The following is a 20,988-nucleotide window of genomic DNA, read 5'->3' as shown; positions in this document are numbered from 1 at the left end:
AATATAGATATGTGTAAAGTAGAAGACTAAAGTTATCCCTTTCTCACCTACTTAAAAATTTTCCTGTGCATTTAACTATGTATAATGTATATGAATTTTCAAAATAAGTAGAATTATACCATAATACTCTCTTGAAGTTTACTTTTTTCAGGTGGCTATTTAAAAAACTTGCTTGTTTTTGAACATAAGGCTCAGGTGGGAAATGGGAGTGAGGTTGGAAGGAGAGAGGTGGGTAAGATTTGTACATTAATATTATAAACCTAATGCCCTAGACTGATTATTACTTATGGGGCAAAAAGCATTTTAAGTTCTTTTTACTTGCACCTAATGCCTTAGAAATGGCCATTGTTATTTAAAAAATTTTAAAGTCTCAACTGATGTAAAATGACAGCATTGTTTTCTGTGCTGCACAAGTAATTTAGAAAGTATCATTTCAGAAATAAATTCTGCTAGTTAATTCTGGTAGTTATTTATAAAGAGATCAGTTGTGGTTTCAGATAACTTTTTTTTTTAAACTGGTAGTCTCTCTTGCTGGTTGTTAGGAGGGATTCATTCAACATTTTCACAGTAAAGTAGAGTTTTAAAACCAAGAAAATGCTTGTGCTGTTTTAATTAATAGCGGCTCAAACCAGTACTGCTTAATGGGCATCCAGATATCCTGCCCAGGAATTAGTTCTTCATATGAGTAGTGTTGGTGGAACTTACCTTCATCCCTATCCCTCCTTACTCAGCCACCTTCAAATGCTATACTGGTAACCCGGCATTTTTTAAAGCAGTAAAAAAAAGGAAAAAAAAAGGTAAGTTATTGGAAGTGCCGATAATTTAGTGAGTGCCAATAATTCATTTTTATGGTGTTATATATATTAAAAAAAAAGCATACTCAGGACCTTATAATCTGCATTAAATATCTTTTGATTCTGGCTTTGAGAGTTTTGACTTGTTGATAAGGTTGTTATTCATAATTCACCCTTGTAATTTTTAAATTAAAAAATTTTATTTCATAGGTAATAAGTTTTTCATTATAGAAGTTTAAAAAAATTCTTTATAATTCTAGAATGCGCTCCTATCTAAGGTGATTTATACTTCTTTAGACCCATATTTAGTGAAGTGCTAAAGCATGGCCTTAAAATTCTAAGAATTGGATCTGGTAGGGTGTAGCAGTTAACTAGTTTTAACAAGCCATGTTAAGGTTATTTCTTGTTGGTAGCATTCGTGTGTGCTTTTCATTTTGTGTGGCTCAGACCATGCCCTAGACAGTATTTTATTATTTCTCATGATAATTTTATAAGTGTACAAAGGGCTCAGTTCATGTCATGGACGGTAAAACTGAGGCAGAGAGAAGAATTTGAGTAAGTTAACAGCGTAGCCTAATTTTCCGACCTTCTTATTCTGGTTTTGGTCTTCTTAACCTGTAGTATCCAAACTTTTAAATATTATGGCCCCCAGTAAATGTATACTTAGATATAATTTACTGAACCTAGTGTTTTGTGTATGTTATAAAACATACAGGAAATTAGAAATTTTTAAAAGGATGAGATTTAAAAATATAATTTGTGTTTCTTCCCACGGTCCTCTTCTTTCCCCCGGATGGGCACACCCACTTGGAGACTAGCAGTCGAGATAGACTATTCTTCTGCAGAAGAGGTAGCCATGGGGACACCTGGAGGACCGTTGGTACAAGGTGTGGGGCTTTTAAGTTGGAGCGATCTTTTACAGCTTTTTAATTTTAAAGAAACAGCCTTTCTTTCTGTGAAGGCTGAATGGTCGAGAGTAAAGGCCTTGAGAGAGGTTAGCTTAAAAGACAAAAATATAGGCCTTATTTGTTTTCTTCAGAGTTGTCCAAAGGGAAAAGGCTGGCCTACCCTGACAGCTCCTGCTCCCACTATGGAGATGGCAGTGGCTTTTTCTGTTGTTGTCAGGCAGTTTATAGAACGCAGGATAGCTTGGTAAGCGTCTTCTCTGTGCCTGATATGACGTAACATTGTGGAGTATGCAGCATGCATGTTAAGTACAAGTGGTTGTATTTGGCTTGTTGCTGCAGCATTTTTGAGGCTGTCTTTTTTAAAAAGCGATTATCACTCGATAGAGTTGGATATGTGCAAATTATTGAAATCATCATTTCATGAAGACCAAACTTTGTAACTTGAATTATCCTGTTTAGTATTTGTTTACTCCCCCCCCACCCCCCGCCGCCCCCCAGAGCAGAATTCTTTTTCTGAAAGGAACAGATGCCGTTAGCTTATCAGGACCTGATACTAAAAAGCCCACAAAAATCTTTGTGCTGCTTATTTTCTTTATTTAATCTATATGCAAAGCATATTGTAATTATTGCTGTTAGAGGGTTTTAAGGTGATGGTTCCTCCCCACCCTTTTTGTGCTCAGGGGAGATAGATCAGGAATGCCAAATTGACAACTTGGTATAAAGAAATAATGACCACTGAAATAAAACAGGAGTTCAAATAAAAAGCAAACCAGATACAAATGTAGAATGAAAATATCTTTTAGTAAAATGTTAGCATGCTGTACTTGGAACAGATGCCACATTAATTCAAAAGAGAGCCCAGAAAATGTGGCAACTTTACGATGTCAATGGAGGGAGCTGCAGTAGTTCCTGTTCTCATTGTGTCAGGTTCTTAGTACCTCCAGGTCCAGTCCTGTTTTTCTGTCTATTTATTTTCTGTACATATTACATGTTAATATACAAATATTAAATCCATGCTTAATATTTTTGTTTGTTATTAGTTAAATACATTGTCATATTAATAGATATTAGTATAAAAGCCCAATAACTTGTAATCCAACAGTAATTATTCTTGTTTTAAATATGCATATCAACATTTGTAGAATCTGAGGCAAAAATGGGCTTTTCTATGCACCCTTCAAGGCACATTTATGATAATAAGGTAGTCTAAGAATTGAGACTTTCAAAGAGGCTTACTGCTTTTTGAATGTGGAATTTGGACAAGTTACAAAATTATGAGAATTTTGCATTTTTTTCTCATTTAAATTTGTAGTTATCATTGGACATTTGTTATGATTTTTAAGTAGCTTAGATTCATTCATTCCTTTTGCTGTGTTTTTTATGGTGTTTGGGAAGAAGAAGAAAGGGTGATGGAAGGGTACTATGCACACTTGGGTACTTCCAGAGTGACATTCATTTTATAGAAGATTGCACAGGGACATCTCTGAATTGCCTGTAACTTGCAGTGCATGGTTAGTGTGTCTGGGTGTGGAGGGAGATGGGCTGGGGGCTCTTAACCTGATTTACAGTGTGCCACTTCCTGAGCAGTGCAGTGATCTAATCACTAGGGGCATATCTTCTGTGCCTGTAAAGAAGTCTGGTGCGCATGCTTAGAAAAGCGCTACTAGTCTTCTCTCAGTCAAAGCATGAAGGCTTACAATTTACTCATTTTGTGAAAAGGTTAAAAGTTTTGTTTTTATGCCATTCAAGACAAGGGAAGTTTTTAGCATGGCAGTAGAGCACAGTGGTTAAGAGTATGGACCAGTCTGCATAGGCTCAAATCCTGGCTTTGCTCTGTGCAATCTGCATTTGTATTAGCTCTGTGACAGTGGCCAAATCACTTCACCTGCTGTGCCTCTGCTTCAGTTTCTTCATCTGTAAAGTAAGAATACATAATAGTACCCTTTTTCTGAGGTGGTTACGAGGAATAAATAAGTGCCTGACACATAGTAAGCACTAAATAAATGGTAGCTATTGTTAGCTATTATTACTTAACCTTAATTCTAGATTCTTCTTCTCTTCTCAAGGCTTGAGACAAATGTTGCATAGTGGGGAAAGAGCCTGAGCTTGGAGGTCTGACCTCTGGTTTGGAATCTTAGTGCAACCACTTAAAGTTGAGTGTGTGACCTTGGACTAATTATTTAAGCTCTTTTCAAAAAAGATGTCTCCTGTACATGCTGTATAACAAGCATTGTGCTGTTCACTTGGACTTCATTTTCTTTACTGATGACATAGGGATGATAATACTAACCTCTTTGGACTGATATGAAGATAAAATGGGGAAGTCTTAGGACACTTTATAAGCAGTAGCTGCTATTATCATTGCTATTGTTACAGTCCCTCTAAAAGTTTATGGGAAAAGACTAAATATGGAACAGCTTAGGTAGAGAGGAGAGTTTTCTTCCTGAAACGTCATTAGAAAAGGTATGGATGGGAAAAGTGATTTAATGAGTTCTTGTTTGTGAAAACTGCTGAGAGAAATATAGAATACATGGGAGGGTGTCAGTTATTACAGAGACTTTAGAAAGTATTTTCAGGGCACTTTATATTTATTAAAACTCTTAGCGATAAAAGATTATTTTGCACCAAGATACTGGTGTTTACAGTAGGTCACTTAGCACCAAGGCAGTAGTAGATAAGGCATTATAACTCACAAGTTCAAAACACTAATCAGCTGGTCAGTCCATTGGGTCTGTGGCTCAGGACAAATTGCTTGTGTTTGTTTAACCCTTGAGAACATATGCTTGGTGTACGAACTAATGGAAACAAATGTAGAACCCCAGAGATATAAAAGTGGCATACAAATGCTTTCTAGCAATGATGGACACAGTTTATTTGCCTTGTGATTTTGAGCATTTTTCCTTTGTGAAATTTCCTCTCATCTGGTGCCTAGTCTTTTCTTACAGTAATTGTTATTTTCTTTCTATAGTTAATCATCATATGTTACCTATATTGAGCCTAGAAACTGGGCCTGAGAGCAGGTTGATTGTGAGAAAAGCCACACTTTAAGTCTCTGCCTTACAGTGATCTCAGAATTAAGATTTTTTTGGTAAAGAATTTGAGTTTTTAATATATTTTGAGGGTTTTTTTACATGTATTTTTGAGTTTTCAATGTATTCATTAGTATGTAGGTATCTGTAAGTGTATCTATAGGTATGTATGTATCTATCTGGTAAGTGAAACCAGTCATTGAGGGAAGGGGAATGATCATTAAGTATGAAATATAATTAATCTTATTCATTTACTGTCAATTTAGATCTGAAACTTTTTTGGTCTTTGGTCTGTATAGTTTTTTTTCCTGAGATTCAACAAGTGTGTTTGAGTATAGTATATGTTACCACTAGTGAGCATTTGAGTTAAAAATAGAATAATAGCTTCCATTAACTTTTTGTTCTCATTTACCCAGCTGCACCATTTGATAAAGGCCTAGTAGGTAGATAGAAGTATTTAGTATATTTTATTTTATTTTTTAATAAATTTATTTATTTATTTTTGGCTGTTGGCTTCGTTGCTGCGTGCGGGCTTTCTCTAGTTGTGGCGAGCAGGGGCTACTCTTTGTTGTGGTGCGCGGGCTTCTCATTGTGGTGGCTTCTCTTGTTGCAGAGCACGGGCTCTAGGTGCACAGGCTTCAGTAGTTGTGGTACACGGGCTTCAGTAGTTGTGGCGCACAGGCTTAGTTGCTCCGCGGCATGTGGGATCTTCCTGGACCAGGGCTTGAACCCGTGTCCCCTGTGTTGGCAGGCAGATTCTTAACCACTGTGCCACCAGGGAAGTCCTACTATATTTTATTTTGTCTGTGTTCCTAAAACATTGTTTCTGCTTTCTGAGCAGAAATTCCAACAAGTTTGTTTTGATAAAGTGCTGTACTTTAGCTCAACCAATATTTTAAAAAGTAAAGCAATTTTAATTTTTTCAATTAAAAAATTATACTACTACTTTACAATAGCTAGAGTAAGTAAAGCTTTGTAGTTTTAGAATTAGCATAGCATGTGTACTGTGTTTTCTTTATTTCAGCCTGTATGCAGGGCTTATAAAAGTTGCTTCTCTTGGGTGAATGGAATTGTAAAAAGTTTAGAAGTGTATTTCATTTTAACAAATATAGGAGTTAGAAGTGGACCCTATAGCCTCTTTGGGGTTGATTTAAAGAATTACACAATTTTGAAAATCATTTTGTCCCTGCCTGATTTGTAAAAGGTGGGCTACTTATGACAGGGCTGAACTGTTACACTTGTGCAGGAACCTGTGCAGTTCATGATGCATTAGCTACTTTGTAGAGAGATGCTGCCATTGACCCTCCATTGCTTTTCCTCTCCCCTCTTCTTTACAATCTTTTATGTCTGTACCGTGCCTATGCTATTCCCTGTCTGCTGTTCATCACTCCCTCCAAAGCAACCACCATCTTACTCTATTTCTCTTCAAAACAGAACATCACTGTAATTATTAGTTTTTAAACAGAGAGAGCTGTTATCAATACCTTAAGGCATAACAGTTTGTGGACCTCTCCATTTTGGGCCCTCAGCCAGGAGTTGGATAATAGCTTAAAATCACTTCCAAAGTAACTGAGTATTTGTGAAACATTTCATGTCTGGACTAAGGGAGAGAATAGAAAAAGACCTTTTTACCTCAAAAGTTGCCGTATTTTCCGGTAGGGGGTGAGATGGGATCATAGAGGGGGAGGGGGAAACCTTGTTACTTAACTAAGATAAAGGAAATAGGAAGCATTAATTTGTTAGATTGCCCTTTGTAGTCCTATGGGCCTAATTGGAGAAAGAAAATGGAAATGTTGGTGTTGCTCATTCTGAAAGTATTTTGATTTAGTAGTAGAGAGAGGGCTAGTAGAACTTCTTTCTTTAGTTTGTAAAATACAAAATATGGTTATGATACCTTGTTATTAGGCATTGATTGCTTTCATTTCATTGTTGGTATTTGCATAATAGCAGACCTATTGTGCAAGTAGCAACACATTTCAGATTTTTTCGTAGTGATTTTGAACTGTTAACTGAATTGTTTTGGTAAGAAAAGTAAAAATTGGAAATCAGTTGTAGTTACATGTAATGGCTATGTTGGTTTTAAATTTAGTGGCTTCTAAGATCTGTATCAGGCATTTAATCCATTATTCAGTTACACATAGAGAAAAACATATTTGAGACAAGAGCTTTAACTTTATAGGATTTTAAAAAATTCTTTTTATGGAAATTTAAAAACACAGAAGTAGAGTGGATAATATTAACAAACCCCATGTACCTGTTAACCGAACTTCAACAATTACCAGTATTTTGCCAGACTTTACGGTATGTGAAACATAACAAGGAAAGTAATTTTATGTTTTTAGAACACGTATTATAAGTAGATATGTTGGTATACTCAAAGGAAAAGTATGTGTGCCAGAATGTTAACTCTTCATACACTGTAAATTTAATACTGGTAATCATCTTTTAGGATAATGTTGCTTTCATTTGTTTTTTGACTTATTGAAGATATCTGAGCCACCATCAACTTGATGGAGAACCATGTCTGCTGGAAAGATTTTAGTTGTCTTCTCTATCTTTAGAAACTCAAGATTATTAGTTTTGAATTTACTATTCTTATGAGTTGCATTTAATTTATGTGCACTTGCCTCTCTGCGGTGTTTGGACCACCGGTAATGATCATTTCTAGAGTACGTCAGGCAATATTTAAGTCAACTTAAAGTTGGAAATCACTAAACCCTGTTCTGTACTTTATCCTGCATATTCTATTTCTATTTTACCCAAATGTATATATTGATTGACTAGGGAATACACATTATAACTTGTGAAAGTTTGTTGAGGAGGGAATTTTGACTGTCTGCTATCCCTGGACCTGGTAACAGTTTTTAGGATGTTAGAACTTAAGTTATTGTTTGTTTCTCTTTAGAGGAGTAGTAAGTTGTGCGTGTGTCTACAGTTGTGGGTCCTGTTCATTAGTAGTTACTACAAGGTGATGGTAGCCTTATTTCTAAATTTCCTTGATTTTATTAGTTTATATTAGACCCATAGGGGTAATTATTCCACGCTGATGCATGAGGAAGTATACATAGTCATTGGTGGTTGTGCATCTAAACCCCTGTACAGTGCATTGGAAAGATATCTTTTAACATTATGATGCTGTTTGGCATACTTGGTGAAAGGAGTGTACTTATTTAACAGGACTCTTAATAAGCTCCCTCTATACCAAAGATATCTTTTAAAAAATTATACTTACGAAGACTTTGTAGTATTCCCCAGTAGAGTTCATCTAGAGCAGCAAAACCTTTCTAAAATAAAACTTATTCCTTTAACCGGTATTCATTTAAGTGGGTTTCTCTGTACTTGGTTTCCATGGAAATAGCGAATAGCTAACGTTATTTATAAGGTAGAAGTAAAATAGGGTGCCTAATGGGACCCCATGCTGCTCTGATGAAGAGACTTAGGAAAAAAATCCATGCTCATGGGATTTTTTTTTTAAACAAGGTTAATGGAAGCCCTGATTTCAGTCTTCTGTTACAGAACATATTTTTGGTTTTAAAGGCTAGCATTAATATCAAGCAAACTTCTTTTCTGGTCTGTATTGCTTTCACTTTCAAGTTTTAGGACCACTTACTTATCAGCATGATTGAGGCTTTATGCTGCAGACTCATGTTTCTCTGTGGTTTTTGTTTCAAAAGTTAAAATCCCCAGCATATTGTAGCTGTTTCAATTTCTCACTGACATTTCAAAGTACAGATAAAAAGCTAAATGTTCATTAATGATAGCAGTGATGGTAAAGAATCAACATGTTGGACTACATAGATTTTTTTTTTTTAATGTGAATGTTATGGAACCATTTAGTTTTCAGGCCTTAAGTCAGGGTTCTTCTTCATTAGTGTTGTAGAGCTAAACCTATGTAGTTAGAGAGAAAATATTCTAATTTTCTGTGGGAGATAGAAATGGGGAAAATCTTAATTTCTCTTTCTTTAAAAAGTGGATTGTTGCCAAAGCCTTTTAATTGAAATAAATGTTAGTTCTTTTAGTCTTTGAATGTGGATTTGGGATAAACCTTGGCTTTTTCCTCACTGCTACGGTAAGGCCTACTCTTAGTTTTCTAGGCTTACAGCAAAGCCTTGCGTTTCTTAAGCCCCTTCATGTGAAAGAATATCATTCCCTTTGTGTTTGTGATTGGTGTGTGTGTACGTGTGTGTGTGTGTGTCACTAATTTTTTTATAGCCTGAAAGGCACCTGCTCATTTTTTAGCCTGGTGGGTACAGCGGTGCTATATATATATATATTTTTTTTTTTTTTAATAAATAAATTTATTTATTTATTTACTTACTTATTTATGGTTGCATTGGGTCTTCGTTGCTACGTGTGGGCTTTCTCTAGTTTTTTTTTTATCATATGGTTTTTATTCTTCAATTTGTTAATATGGTGTATCACATTGATTGATTTGCATATATCGAAGGATCCTTGCATCCCTGGGATAAATCCCACTTGATCATAGTGTATGATCCTTTTAATGTGTTGTTGGATTCTGTTTGCTAGTATTTTGTTGAGGATTTTTGCATCTATATTCATCAGTGATATTGGTCTGTAATTTTCTTTTTTTGTAGTATCTTTGTCTGGTTTTGGTATCAGGGTGACGGTGGCCTCATAGAATGAGTTTGGGAGTGTTCCTTCCTCTGCAAATTTTTGGAAGAGTTTGAGAAGGATGGGTGTTAGCTCTTCTCTAAATGTTTGATAGAATTCACCTGTGAAACCATCTGGTCCTGGACTTCTGTTTGTTGGAAGATTTTTAATCACAGTTTCAATTTCATTACTTGTGATTGGTCTGTTCATATTTTCTGTTTCTTCCTGGTTCAGTCTTGGAAGGTTATACCTTTCTAAGAATTTGTCCATTTCTTCCAGGTTGTCCATTTTATTGGCATAGAGTTGCTTGTAGTAGTCTCTTAGGATGCTTTGTATTTCTGCGGTGTCTGTTGCAACTTCTCCTTTTTCATTTCTAATTTTATTGATTTGAGTCCTCTCCCTCTTTTTTTTGATGAGTCTGGCTAATGGTTTATCAATTTTGTTTATCTTCTCAAAGAACCAGCTTTTAGTTTTATTGATCTTTGCTATTGTTTTCTTTGTTTCTATTTCATTTATGTCTGCTCTGATCTTTATGACTTCTTTCCTTCTGCCAACTTTGGGTTTTGTTTGTTCTTCTTTCTCTAGCTCCTTTAGGTGTAAGATTAGATTGTTTACTTGAGATTTTTCTTGTTTCTTGAGGTGGTAGGCTTGTATAGCTATAAACTTCCCTCTTAGAACTGCTTTTGCTGCATCCCAGAGGTTTTGGATTGTCGTCTTTTCATTGTCATTTGTCTCTAGGTATTTTTTGATTTCCTCTTTGATTTCTTCAGTGATCTCTTGGCTATTTAGTAACATATTGTTTAGCCTCCATGTGTTCGTGTTTTTTATGTTTTTTTCCCTGTAATTCATTCCTAATCTCATAGCGTTGTGGTCAGAAAAGATGCTTGATATGATTTCAATTTTCTTAAATTTACTGAGGCTTGATTTGTGACCCAAGATGTGATCTCTCCTGGAGAATGTTCCGTGCGCACTTGAGAAGAAAGTGTAATCTGCTGTTTTTGGATGGAATGTCTTATAAATATCAATTAAATCTGTCTGGTCTGTTGTGTCATTTAAAGCTTGTGTTTCCTTATTAATATTCTGTCTGGATGATCTGTCCATTGGTGTACGTGAGGTGTTAAAGTCCCCCACTATTATTGTGTTACTGTCGATTTCCTCTTTTATAGCTGTTAGCAGTTGCCTTATGTATTGAGGTGCTCCTATGTTGGGTGCATATATATTTATAATTGTTATATCTTCTTCTTGGATTGATCCCTTGATCATTATGTAGTTTCCTTCCTTGTCTCTTGTAACATTCTTTATTTTAAAGTCTATTTTATCTGATATGAGTATTGCTCCTCCAGCTTTCTTTTGATTTCCATTTGCATGGAATATCTTTTTCCATCCCCTCACTCTCAGTCTGTATGTGTCCCTAGGTCTGAAGTGGGTCTCTTGTAGACAGCATATATATGGGTCTTGTTTTTGTATCCATTCAGCAAGCCTGTGTCTTTTGGTTGGAGCATTTAATCCATTCACGTTTAAGGTAATTATTGATATGTATGTTCCTATGACCATTTTCTTAATTGTTTTGGATTTTGTTTTTGTAGGTCCTTTTCTTCTCTTGTGTTTCCCACTTAGAGAAGTTCCTTTAGCATTTGTTGTGGAGCTGGTTTGGTGGTGCTGAATTCTCTTAGCTTTTGCTTGTCTGTAAAGCTTTTGATTTCTCCATCGAATCTGAATGAGATCCTTGCCAGGTAGAGTAATCTTGGTTGTAGGTTCTTCCCTTTCATCACTTTAAGTATATCATGCCACTGCCTTCTGGCTTGTAGAGTTTCTGCTGAGAAATCAGCTGTTAACCTTATGGGAGTTCCCTTGTATGTTATTTGCCGTTTTTCCCTTGCTGCTTTCAATAATTTTTCTTTGTCTTTAATTTTTGCCAATTTGATTACTATGTGTCTTGGCGTGTTTCTCATTGGGTTTATCCTGTATGGGACTTGCTGCGCTTCCTGGACTTGGGTGGCTATTTCCTTTCCCATGTTAGGGAAGTTTTCGACTATAATCTCTTCAAATATTTTCTCTGGTCCTTTCTCTCTCTCTTCTCCTTCTGGGACCCCTATAATGCGAATGTTGTTGAGTTTAATGTTGTCCCAGAGGTCTCTTAGGCTGTCTTCATTTCTTTTCATTCTTTTTTCTTTAGTCTGTTCCGCAGCAGTGAATTCCACCATTCTGTCTTCCAGGTCACTTATCCGTTCTTCTGCCTCAGTTATTCTGCTATTGATTCCTTCTAGTGTATTTTTCATTTCAGTTATTGTATTGTTCATCTCTGTTTGTTTGTTCTTTAATTCTTCTGGGTCTTTGTTAAACATTTCTTGCATCTTCTCGATCTTTGCCTCCATTGTTTTTCCGAGGTCCTGGATCATCTTCACTATCATTATTCTGAATTCTTTTTCTGGAAGGTTGCCTATCTCCGCTTCATTTAGTTGTTTTTCTGGGGTTTTATCTTGGTCCTTCATCTGGTACCTAGCCCTCTGCCTTTTCATCATGTCTGTCTTTCTGTGACTGTGGTTTTTGTTCCACAGGCTGCAGGATTGTAGTTTTTCTTGCTTCTGCTCTCTGCCCTGTGGTCAGTTGCAGCGAGCGGGGGCTACTCTTTGTTGTGGTGCGCAAGCTTCTCATTGCAGTGGCTTTTCTTTGTTGTGGAGTATGGACTCTAGGCACCCGGGCTTCAGTAGTTGTGGCACGTGGGCTCAGTAGTTGTGGCTCACAGGCTCAGTAGTTGTGGCTCGTGGGCTCTAGAGCGCAGGCTCAGTAGTTGTGGCGCATGGGCTTAGTTGCTCCGTGGCATGTGGGATATTCCTGGACCAAGGCTCAAGCCCGTGTCCCCTGCATTGGCAGGCGGATTCTTAACCACTGCACCACCAGGGAAGTCCCAGCAGTGTTATATTGAGAAGTGAGGCAGTATGGAACACAGTATGGTGCTATAATTTTTATTTAGTTTGTTTTGGTCATCCTTGGCAGCTTGTGATTGTTATCCGTTTGTCTGGAAGTGCTTTATGATTATTCCTGGCTATCAGTGCAGCAGGAGTTTTCTTCTGTGTTTTAAAGGCAAGGATTGTAGTGTACTTAAGGCTCCATCAGGGGAGGAGTTTTTGTTTTGTTGTGGGGTGTGTGTGTGTGTGTGTGTGTTTGTGTGTGTGTGTTTCTTTGGACAAGCTTCTGCTACAGTTGGGTTTTCTGTGCTCTGGTTTAAAAATTTTTAGTTGTTTTAATCCTGTTGAATTTTTGTGTGAGGTATTTTATCTCCAGCAGTTCACTAGTTTTTTTCTGTGCATATTGGTGCTATTTTTTAAAATTTCCTTTATGTGGTAATTGTTCTTTTAGTTTAGCTTTTTCTCATATATTTTTAAAATTAGGTGTTTACCAATGACCTTCCTTAGTGACTTTTACTTGAATTATCTTTGTGCTTTGGAGACATAGGAATTGGGGTCTATTATCCCATCTCTGAGAGAACAAGTCCCAGTAGTTGCAGTTAGTGCAACAGAAAGGGTTTTCACAGATGCACTGCTGGGCATTGATCCTCCTCCTTGGTGCCTATGGTTTACACCCAGAACTCTCATTAGTGTTAATAGGAGGCACTTGCTTAAATCCCTATACACCAAGATAAATCCAAACTCTTTTGTAATGCTGTATAGATACGTCAGTTGTTTTTTTTGTTGATGGTAAGAGTTTTGGTCCTGAGGTTAACTGATTATTAAGATAAGAGTTTGAGTTGTCTTGGGATATGGGGTGATTTACTAAGTCTGATCTGTAATTAAGAAGGTTATGTTATGATGATTAGACTCAGAAAACATTTATACCTTTGTGAACTGTGGAAGCTTGTGAATAAGAATTTTTGTACTTTATAGCATGATGAAGCAAGATTTCTTCTTTCCATTTATTTTTCTTAATACTTATCCACTACAAAATAAATGATTTTACAAGTTTTTGTACATATTGTAAGAACTTAGTAAAAATTATTTTTTTTATTTGTAAGCCTTTCCACAATTACTCTCTAGCATTTTAAGTCAGCTAATGCTGCTCACATTTTTCAAGCATATAGAAGCTAATAATCTGCACTGTCTTAGAGCGTGGACATTGCAATCACTGGTCAAGGATTAGATAATCACTGTTTACTATGCTTATCTGAATTTTTGGATTTTTGTTACTTTATTTGTGTATAGTCTAATGGAAGGATTCCTAGATTGAGAGCAGTAAATTTGGGTTTTAGACTGGGCTTTGCCTCTTATAATCTTTATAGCTTGTGGCTAGACATCTAGACTTTTTGGACCACTGTTCTTGAAATGAAGGTGTGGATCTGGCACTCTGGGGTGTCCATTCTAGCTTTAGGCTATTTGAAGACCCACTTTCCCAGGTACCAAAGGAAATAGAGGACTGTAAGGCAATGGTTCCTAATCCTGGCTATCCATCAGAATCTTCTGGGGGAACTTTAAGTAAAATATAGATACCTGGGCTCCAAATCAGGCATAATGATTTCAGAATCTTTAAGGGTAGGGCATGTGAATCTATGTATTTTTTGAAGTTTTAGAGTTATCCTGATTCTAAGTTTGAGAACTACTGGTGCAAGACATTATTTCTATTCTACTTGTGTGTGTGTGTGTCTAGTTAGGGAAAAATGACAGGTAAGTAACAGTGTGAGACAGTATGTGGTTAAATTCTAAGATGAATGAGAGAGATGATAAACAGTTTGAGAATTCAAAGAAGGGAGAACTGGGAGTTGGGAAGGTCTCCATTAATCATTGAGTCTTTATCTGGACCCTAATGACTGGGTGGGATTTGGATAGGCAGAGAAAAGGTAAAAAAGGGTATTCTTGGTATAAGAAAGAGCATCCCCCAAGTGAAAGTTTGGGGAGGAGAACAATTCTGATGAATGTTTTAGTCCTTTAGTATTCTACTCTTGCAACTGCTATAGATTTCCTAAACATTTGAGGGAGTGAGCCGTGAAGATATTTGATGGGAGAGAGTGTTCCAGAAGAGCCCTGAGAAGGGAACTTGTCTGGAGTTTCAGAAGTACAAAACAGAGGCCAGTGGCTGGAGCAGATTGAGCAATGGGGAGAGGGAAGGAGATGAGGTCTGAGAGTAACAGAGGCTCAAATCACTTAGAGCCTTGTGGGCCATTGTAAAGGACTTCTGCTTTTTCTCTGAGTATCATGGGAAGCCATTGGAGGATTTTGAGCAGAGGAGTAACTAGCTCTGTCTTGGATTTTGAAAAGGTCACTCTGGCTACTGAGAGAATAGACTTTGGGGGACAAAGATGGTAGTGGGGAGGCCAATTAGGAGGCTATTGCAGTAATGCAGGTGAAAGATGATGGTGACTTGGACCAAGGAAGTGGTAGTATATTTGAGACAAGTGGTCAAAGTCCATGTATTTTGAAGGCAGAGGCAAGATGGTCAGTTACAGGATTGGATGTAGGGTGTGGGAAAGAGAGGAGTCAATGATGACTTTAAGGTTTTGGCCTGAAGGGATAGAGTTGCCATTTATTGAAATGGGGATGACTCTGGGGAGGAGGTTGGGGGACAGGTAGTCAAGAGTTTAGTTTTGGACTTGTTGAGCTTGGGAGCCAATTTGACAGGTGTTGAACGGGCAGTTTGACATATGAGTTTGGAAATCAGGGGAAAGGTCTGGGCTAGGTACAAATTTGGGAGTCACCAGTACAGATCCTTTTATAGCTATGAGACTAGATGAGATTACCTAATGGGAAGAGTTCCAAGAACCGAGCCTTGGGGCAGTTCAACATTTTGAGGTCTTGAGAGATGAGAAGGAACTAGCGAAAGAAACCCAGAAGAGTGGCTAGAGAGATTAGGAAAAAAATTGAGGGTGAGTGGTGTCCTGGGAGTCAAGAGAAGAAAGAATTCAAGAAGGAAGAATGGTCAACTGGGTGAAATAATACTGTTCGAACAGAGAAATGAGGGCTGAGACTTTACTGTTGGGTTTAGCAACAGGGAGGTCACTGGTAATCTTAACAAGACTGAAGGAGGCAAAAGCCCTAATGGAGTGGGTGCAGTAGAGAATGAGAGGAGAGGAACTAGGGACAGTGACTTTGGTTAACTGTTTCAGGGAGTTTTGCTATAAATGGGAGTGTAGATATGGGACAGTAGCTAGAGAAGTATATGGAGTCATGGGAGGCTTTTTTTTTTAGACAAAGGAAACAAAATGATCCAGTAATGAGGGAAAAATGGATGCTTCTTGAGAGTGAGGGGAGAAGTGCTAGAGTGATGCCCATGAGAGGGTAAGGTTAAGAGGGATGGGGGCAAGAGGGATGATTATGATACTGAGGCCTAAAGGACTAAATCTCATTTAGCAGGATTCTGCTTTTTCTTCTGAGCATTTTTTGCATTTAAATTTATTTCAAACTTACTATATTCTGTTGGAATTAGGAAAGGCAGATAAAAAGCAGTAAAACTTACTGTATATAAAATTAGTGTATCAACTTGGTGTAGTAGAAGAGATTGAATCTTCTGCGTACGGTGACATTTTAAAGTGTCTTTGAATGACAATTATCTGTGCTATTCTAGTCCCTTATCAAAATTTATGATTGAGCACAGACTATAAACTTAATTGTTCAAAATTTGTAATGGGGTGGATTTTAGCCTAATTTAAAACATGATCTAGTGTTGAACTTTTTCTCTGCAAAATTTGTTTATTGTTTAATGTATAGTCTTCATACACAAAGGTTTTAGATGTTTTACAAAAAGTACTTACAAAGTAGTTATTAATCACCTTTGATTTATTGATGATATTTTAAATTTTACAACCACATCAGAAATCTGAATGATTCATTTCTTTACCAGCTCTAATTAAAGCAGCTACTTGTGAAGTTCTGGAGAGGAGGTGAACAATCTTCAGTTTGCAAAAAATCACGTGAAGTTATGTTAGCAAGATGGTATTCATCTCTAAAAGCAAAAATAATTTCATTTACTCCAGTTTATGTGTTTTGAATGTATTTTTCAAGAACAAGCCTATATTTTAAAAATTTAAGCAAATAAGGCAAAAATTTTGAACTACCTTAGCTACTAGTGTGAAATGTGAGAAACAAATTAAGTGGACTTTGAATCAGCTTAACATGAGGAAATCAGACCTGTATTTCAGTCTTATTATTTTGCATATGGATAGTGTAAAAAGTACAAATTTATATGTAAATCTTTTTTGCTGCTAACTCATTTTTATTAAATTACAGAAGTAAAATCTTTTTTTTTTTAATCAGTATCCGAACGGTAGTCAATAATCAGTCTTTAGAAGGAACACTTTGGTAGTTCTGATGCACAGTGTTTAAGAATCACCAGTCTAAAAATAATTTATTCTTTTTTGGGTCTCTGAACCTCTGTGAATCTTATTTAAGTTGTGGATCCTCTTCCCAGAATTCTCATACATTCAAAATTTAGCATATAGTATCATGGAGTTGGCAAACCCCTCTGAAGCCTATTCATGGGGATCCCTTAGGCATAAAGGATCTCAGGTTTTAAAACCTGCCCTAGATAGCTTACTTATGTGATTTTTCTTTAAAACTTTATATGAAGATTTTCCCAAAAATATTTGGTCAGTATTTATTGTAGTTTATTTCTTAGGAGAGTAACTGCTACAGCTGTTTAAGAGGAAGTGAGGTCTAGTGGAAAGGCCAGTTCAGTCAAAGGAATCTCAGGGTCTGTAGACTTTTCTCCAGCTTTACTACCAGCTAGCTGTGTAACCTTCCAGGAAGTCAGTTAACCTCTCAGGCTTTGATTTCCAATGTGATTTCTGCAGTCCCTGCAAGCAGTTTTATGAGTAGTTTCATGATATCATGGTAAAATTCCTTGTCAATTAGGGATTGACTCTGCTGTTTATTTTTGGAGAAAATGCCCCAGAGATAAGGTGTATCCATTGTCCCTTTTTACTGAATATGATTTTCAGAAGAGTTTATTTGACTATACTTTCTCAAATGCCATATGAGTAAAAGTTAAAATCCCAACCCCATCCTGATCATTTTGAGTTTCAGCATATTTTATATATTCTGGGTATAAGCCTTTGTTGTTATATATATTGCAGTTATAATCTCCAGTTCTGTGGATTGCTTTTTCATTCTCGTAAGGGTTTTTTTTTTTTTTTTTTGGGTGAACAGAAGTTCTTAATTTTAATTTGATCCAATTTATCTGTCTTTTCCTTTTCATTATATTTTAAAATGACAATATTTTACTTCCTAATCAACTGTTTTTATCCAAAGTCATTCATTTAACAAATAATGCTGTGGGAGATCGATGCATAATTATCCCCAGCATGAAAGAGCTAATAAGAAATGCCTAATAGGGAAAATGAGCCTGCAACAGAGAGTTAAGAGTCCACTCAGTGAATTCATTCACTTAACAAATATTTACTGAGCATTTACTTCATGTTTTTGTTTTTTTGTTTGTTTGTTTCGGCTGCACCGTGCAGCTTTGTGGGATCTTAGTTCCCCGACCAGGGATCGAACCTGTGCCCCCTGCAGTGGAAGCATGGAGTCCTAACCATTATTAGACCACCAGGGAATTCCCAAGAACCCACTTTTTAATAACCGCATCATTCTACAGATTTTTGCATCATTTTTCTTTTGGTTGGGAGTCATTCTAATCTTGGTGATTAAAATTGCCATTTATATGGACTTTAGAACTTTAAAAAGTGCTGCTGCTAAAAGAAAGGCAGGATAAAACAGCAAATTGAATTTCTTTTGGAAATGAATGTTAACTGCATGAATCGGGGCCCTTTAAAATTATTTTACTGTATGTTTGGTATGACTGTACATGATTAAATAAAAATTTATAATTTGGATGACATGAAGATTTTTTGAAATATCCCTTAAGGAAATGAGAATTTACATTACACTGTTGGAGTAACATAAGTCAACAAATGTACTATGTTTAAAGCATAAGGATGATTCAGGTTTGGAACATGGTATGTATGTGGAGTTTAAATAATTTAATACTGAAATACTAAGGGAAAAGTTTTAATTTTTGCTTCCTAAATTTTTTTTTTTAACTAAAAAAGAAGTTTGGGGCAAGGAAGAGTTAAAAATAAATAAACAATATAGCCTGACATGACTTTTCTGACCTTGAAATTAACTTAATGGAGTATAGTTAATCTTAAAAAAAAAACAACACACAATTGATAAAAGCATCACTGAGCATTGGATTGAGATCCCAAAACCTTGATTTTCTTTCTGACTCAATCGCTGATTAACTATGTGGCATAGGGAAAGTCACTTTTGTGTTATGTGGTTTACAGTTTCAGGTGGTGAGACTTTTAAGATTGTGAATGAAAAGTTAAATTATGACTATACATATAAAATGCTGTGAATTTTAAGCCTTATATAAAACAAATCCATTTCAAGATTAATTGAAAAAAAGGCCTTTTAAGTGGACGAAACTAAGGGCCAGTGATGTTAGCCTAATTTGTAACATAAAGCAGCAAACAGTGAAAGTTCATTTGTTGGGGATGAGGGTTGTAGTTCTGTGTTACTTAGATGAGGTGCATTTCATTTCTGTGTCGCTTAGGAAAGGGAAACCGTCAACTACTTACTTTTTCTTGTCTTGAAAAAGCTGTGGAAAAGTGAAAAAACTGGAAAATTAGAGATCTAACTGCCCTTGAATTCTTTCCTTGCTGTAAAAACTACCTATCTCTTTCTTTTTTTTTTTTTCTTTTGGTTTTAAAGCTTTGGACATTTGTGTGTGTGTGTGTGTGTGTGTGTTTTTGTTGTTGCTGTTAAAAACAGCTTTTGATGACATGTCATAAATCTGTGTTTGTAGTCTAATTCCATTTTCCCCTTCTTCTGTTGTAGGGAGCAAGAGAGCTGAAGGAGAGCCAGTTTCCCCAAAATTGGTAAGTACTTTTTTCAGGCAGCCATAGTGTGCCTGATGCTAGTTGGTTAATAATTCAAATGTTCAGTGAAATTTTTTTTTTTTTTTGCAAAAAAGCTCTCTCCCAGAAATGAGAATGAGGCTTTGCTGTTTGTACTGAGTGAAAGTGAATTTTTGTCTAATTTCACATAGCCATATCTCAAATGCATTTGTGTTTCTAATAATACTGCTAGGCTTGCATGTTCCTGCATTCAGTAACATCTTAAAATGTAAGGGTCCCCTTTGCGAAAAATGTCGTTAATGCAGTGGTTAGGGCTAAAGATTAAAAAATCAGGAAATTCAAACGTTAAGGTTCCCATTGTGTTTTGTATTACTTAATATGCGTTAAATTTGATGGCCTTAGTATATGTGCAAAATGGCTAGGTTAATGTAACTATGGGAACCTTGACTTTGAAATTTGGGACTCTTAAGCATGTGTATTATTAAATTTAATGTTGAGTTGGCTTCATGTCTGATATTGCATTTTCAGTGTCTTTTGTATAATTCTTGAAGAGGAAAAAAAAAGAGAGAGAAATGTAGCAGTGTGGGGCATAGAGGCAAACACATTTTTTTCCTAGTATCAACTTTAATGTCTACTTTAACAGCTTATAAATCATCACACTTAATCATTTCTTTGAATGTCTAATTCCGATTACACAGGGCAGTCCAGTGTCTAAAGACCAAACAAATATTAATCTTATTTGAAGAGCATGTATTATGATTAAAAAATTAAATTCAAACAAGATAACTGGAATAGGGTAGTCCCCTAATGCAAGGCTACTCTTTTTTTTTTGTTTTAATTCTCTCTCATAGTAATTAATTTAGTGGGTGGAGTAGATATTTGGTTAACATAATTATGGTCCTTGAGGTATCTCTTAACCTTTTGGGGATCGGGCTTTGAACGTGAAAGGGAGGCATTTGAACCAGTTAATCTTACATTTTACTACCATTTTATTCTACTTGCCTTTCTCTCATGGAACCACTTAAAATAAATAATCAAGACCCTATAGCCCTTTACTCTGAGATGCGATGGAATCATAGATTCTTAAAGAAGAAGGGACGTTAAGGGCCTTCTCTTTCAGCCTTTTACCAGGTGTGGCAATTTCTTCTCTTATGTCCCTGGCAGATTGTTATTTGGTTACATACTGAACACTACATTTAAAAAAAATGTAGCTCATATTTTCTGTAATGTATTCCGAGGAACTCTAGTTCCACAGAAATTAATAAATATTATTGGGGTGGGGCGGGGGTGGGGAAAATGTTCTGTGGTCAAATAATTTGGAAAATGCTGCTTTAAACAAAGTTAAACAGGTTTCTTTACTGCAGGACTTCTCAGAAACTTTAATATGCTAATGTGCATTGTGAATCTCCAAGAGGGGGATATGATATGCAGCATTCTTGAATACTTCTATTGACAGGGAGCCCACTACCTCATAAGGTAACCCATTCCTTTTTTGTACAGCTCTAATCCTTAGCTCTCCCTTACATTGATCTGAAATCTCTCTCCCATAACTTCCACTTCTCTTAAGTACTTATTGGTTATACTAAGACCACCACACCCTCTTATGTTATCCTTTGTGTAGTCAATATATATATGATTCTGGCCAGGCTTGTCTGGACTATTTTTTTATCATTAAATAGCATTCTGGTAAATGTGGCAACCATTTCTAAAATCTCGACCTCATTGTCACTATGCTCCTATACTACTCTTCAGGCTCCTTCATTTTGAATTTCTGTGAGTTTTTAAATATACTTCATTTTTCTTGT

At 36.2% G+C, this 20,988-nt stretch overlaps 1 protein-coding gene across 13 annotated transcripts in view; it reads left to right on the top strand.

Moving 5' to 3' along the window:
- Positions 1 to 20,988, top strand: part of PHF21A (PHD finger protein 21A) — a 191,373-nt gene that overhangs the window by 13,284 nt on the left and 157,101 nt on the right. For 9 of the 13 annotated variants that reach the window (XM_068554476.1, XM_068554481.1, XM_068554482.1 and 6 more), the window contains one exon: positions 19,164 to 19,204. The gene's annotated coding sequence lies outside the window, so the exon portion shown is untranslated. Of the gene's footprint in view, positions 1 to 19,163; positions 19,205 to 20,547; positions 20,660 to 20,988 lie in introns of all 13 variants that reach the window. The other 4 variants (XM_068554480.1, XM_068554471.1, XM_068554479.1 and 1 more) reach the window with 1 other exon arrangement.

The sequence above is a fragment of the Eschrichtius robustus genome, chromosome 11, assembly GCF_028021215.1.
Source record: "Eschrichtius robustus isolate mEscRob2 chromosome 11, mEscRob2.pri, whole genome shotgun sequence".
Classification (NCBI taxonomy): domain Eukaryota; kingdom Metazoa; phylum Chordata; class Mammalia; order Artiodactyla; family Eschrichtiidae; genus Eschrichtius; species Eschrichtius robustus.
The sequence above is the reverse complement of the archived record's forward strand: the minus strand, read 5'-3'. Positions and strand labels throughout refer to the sequence as shown.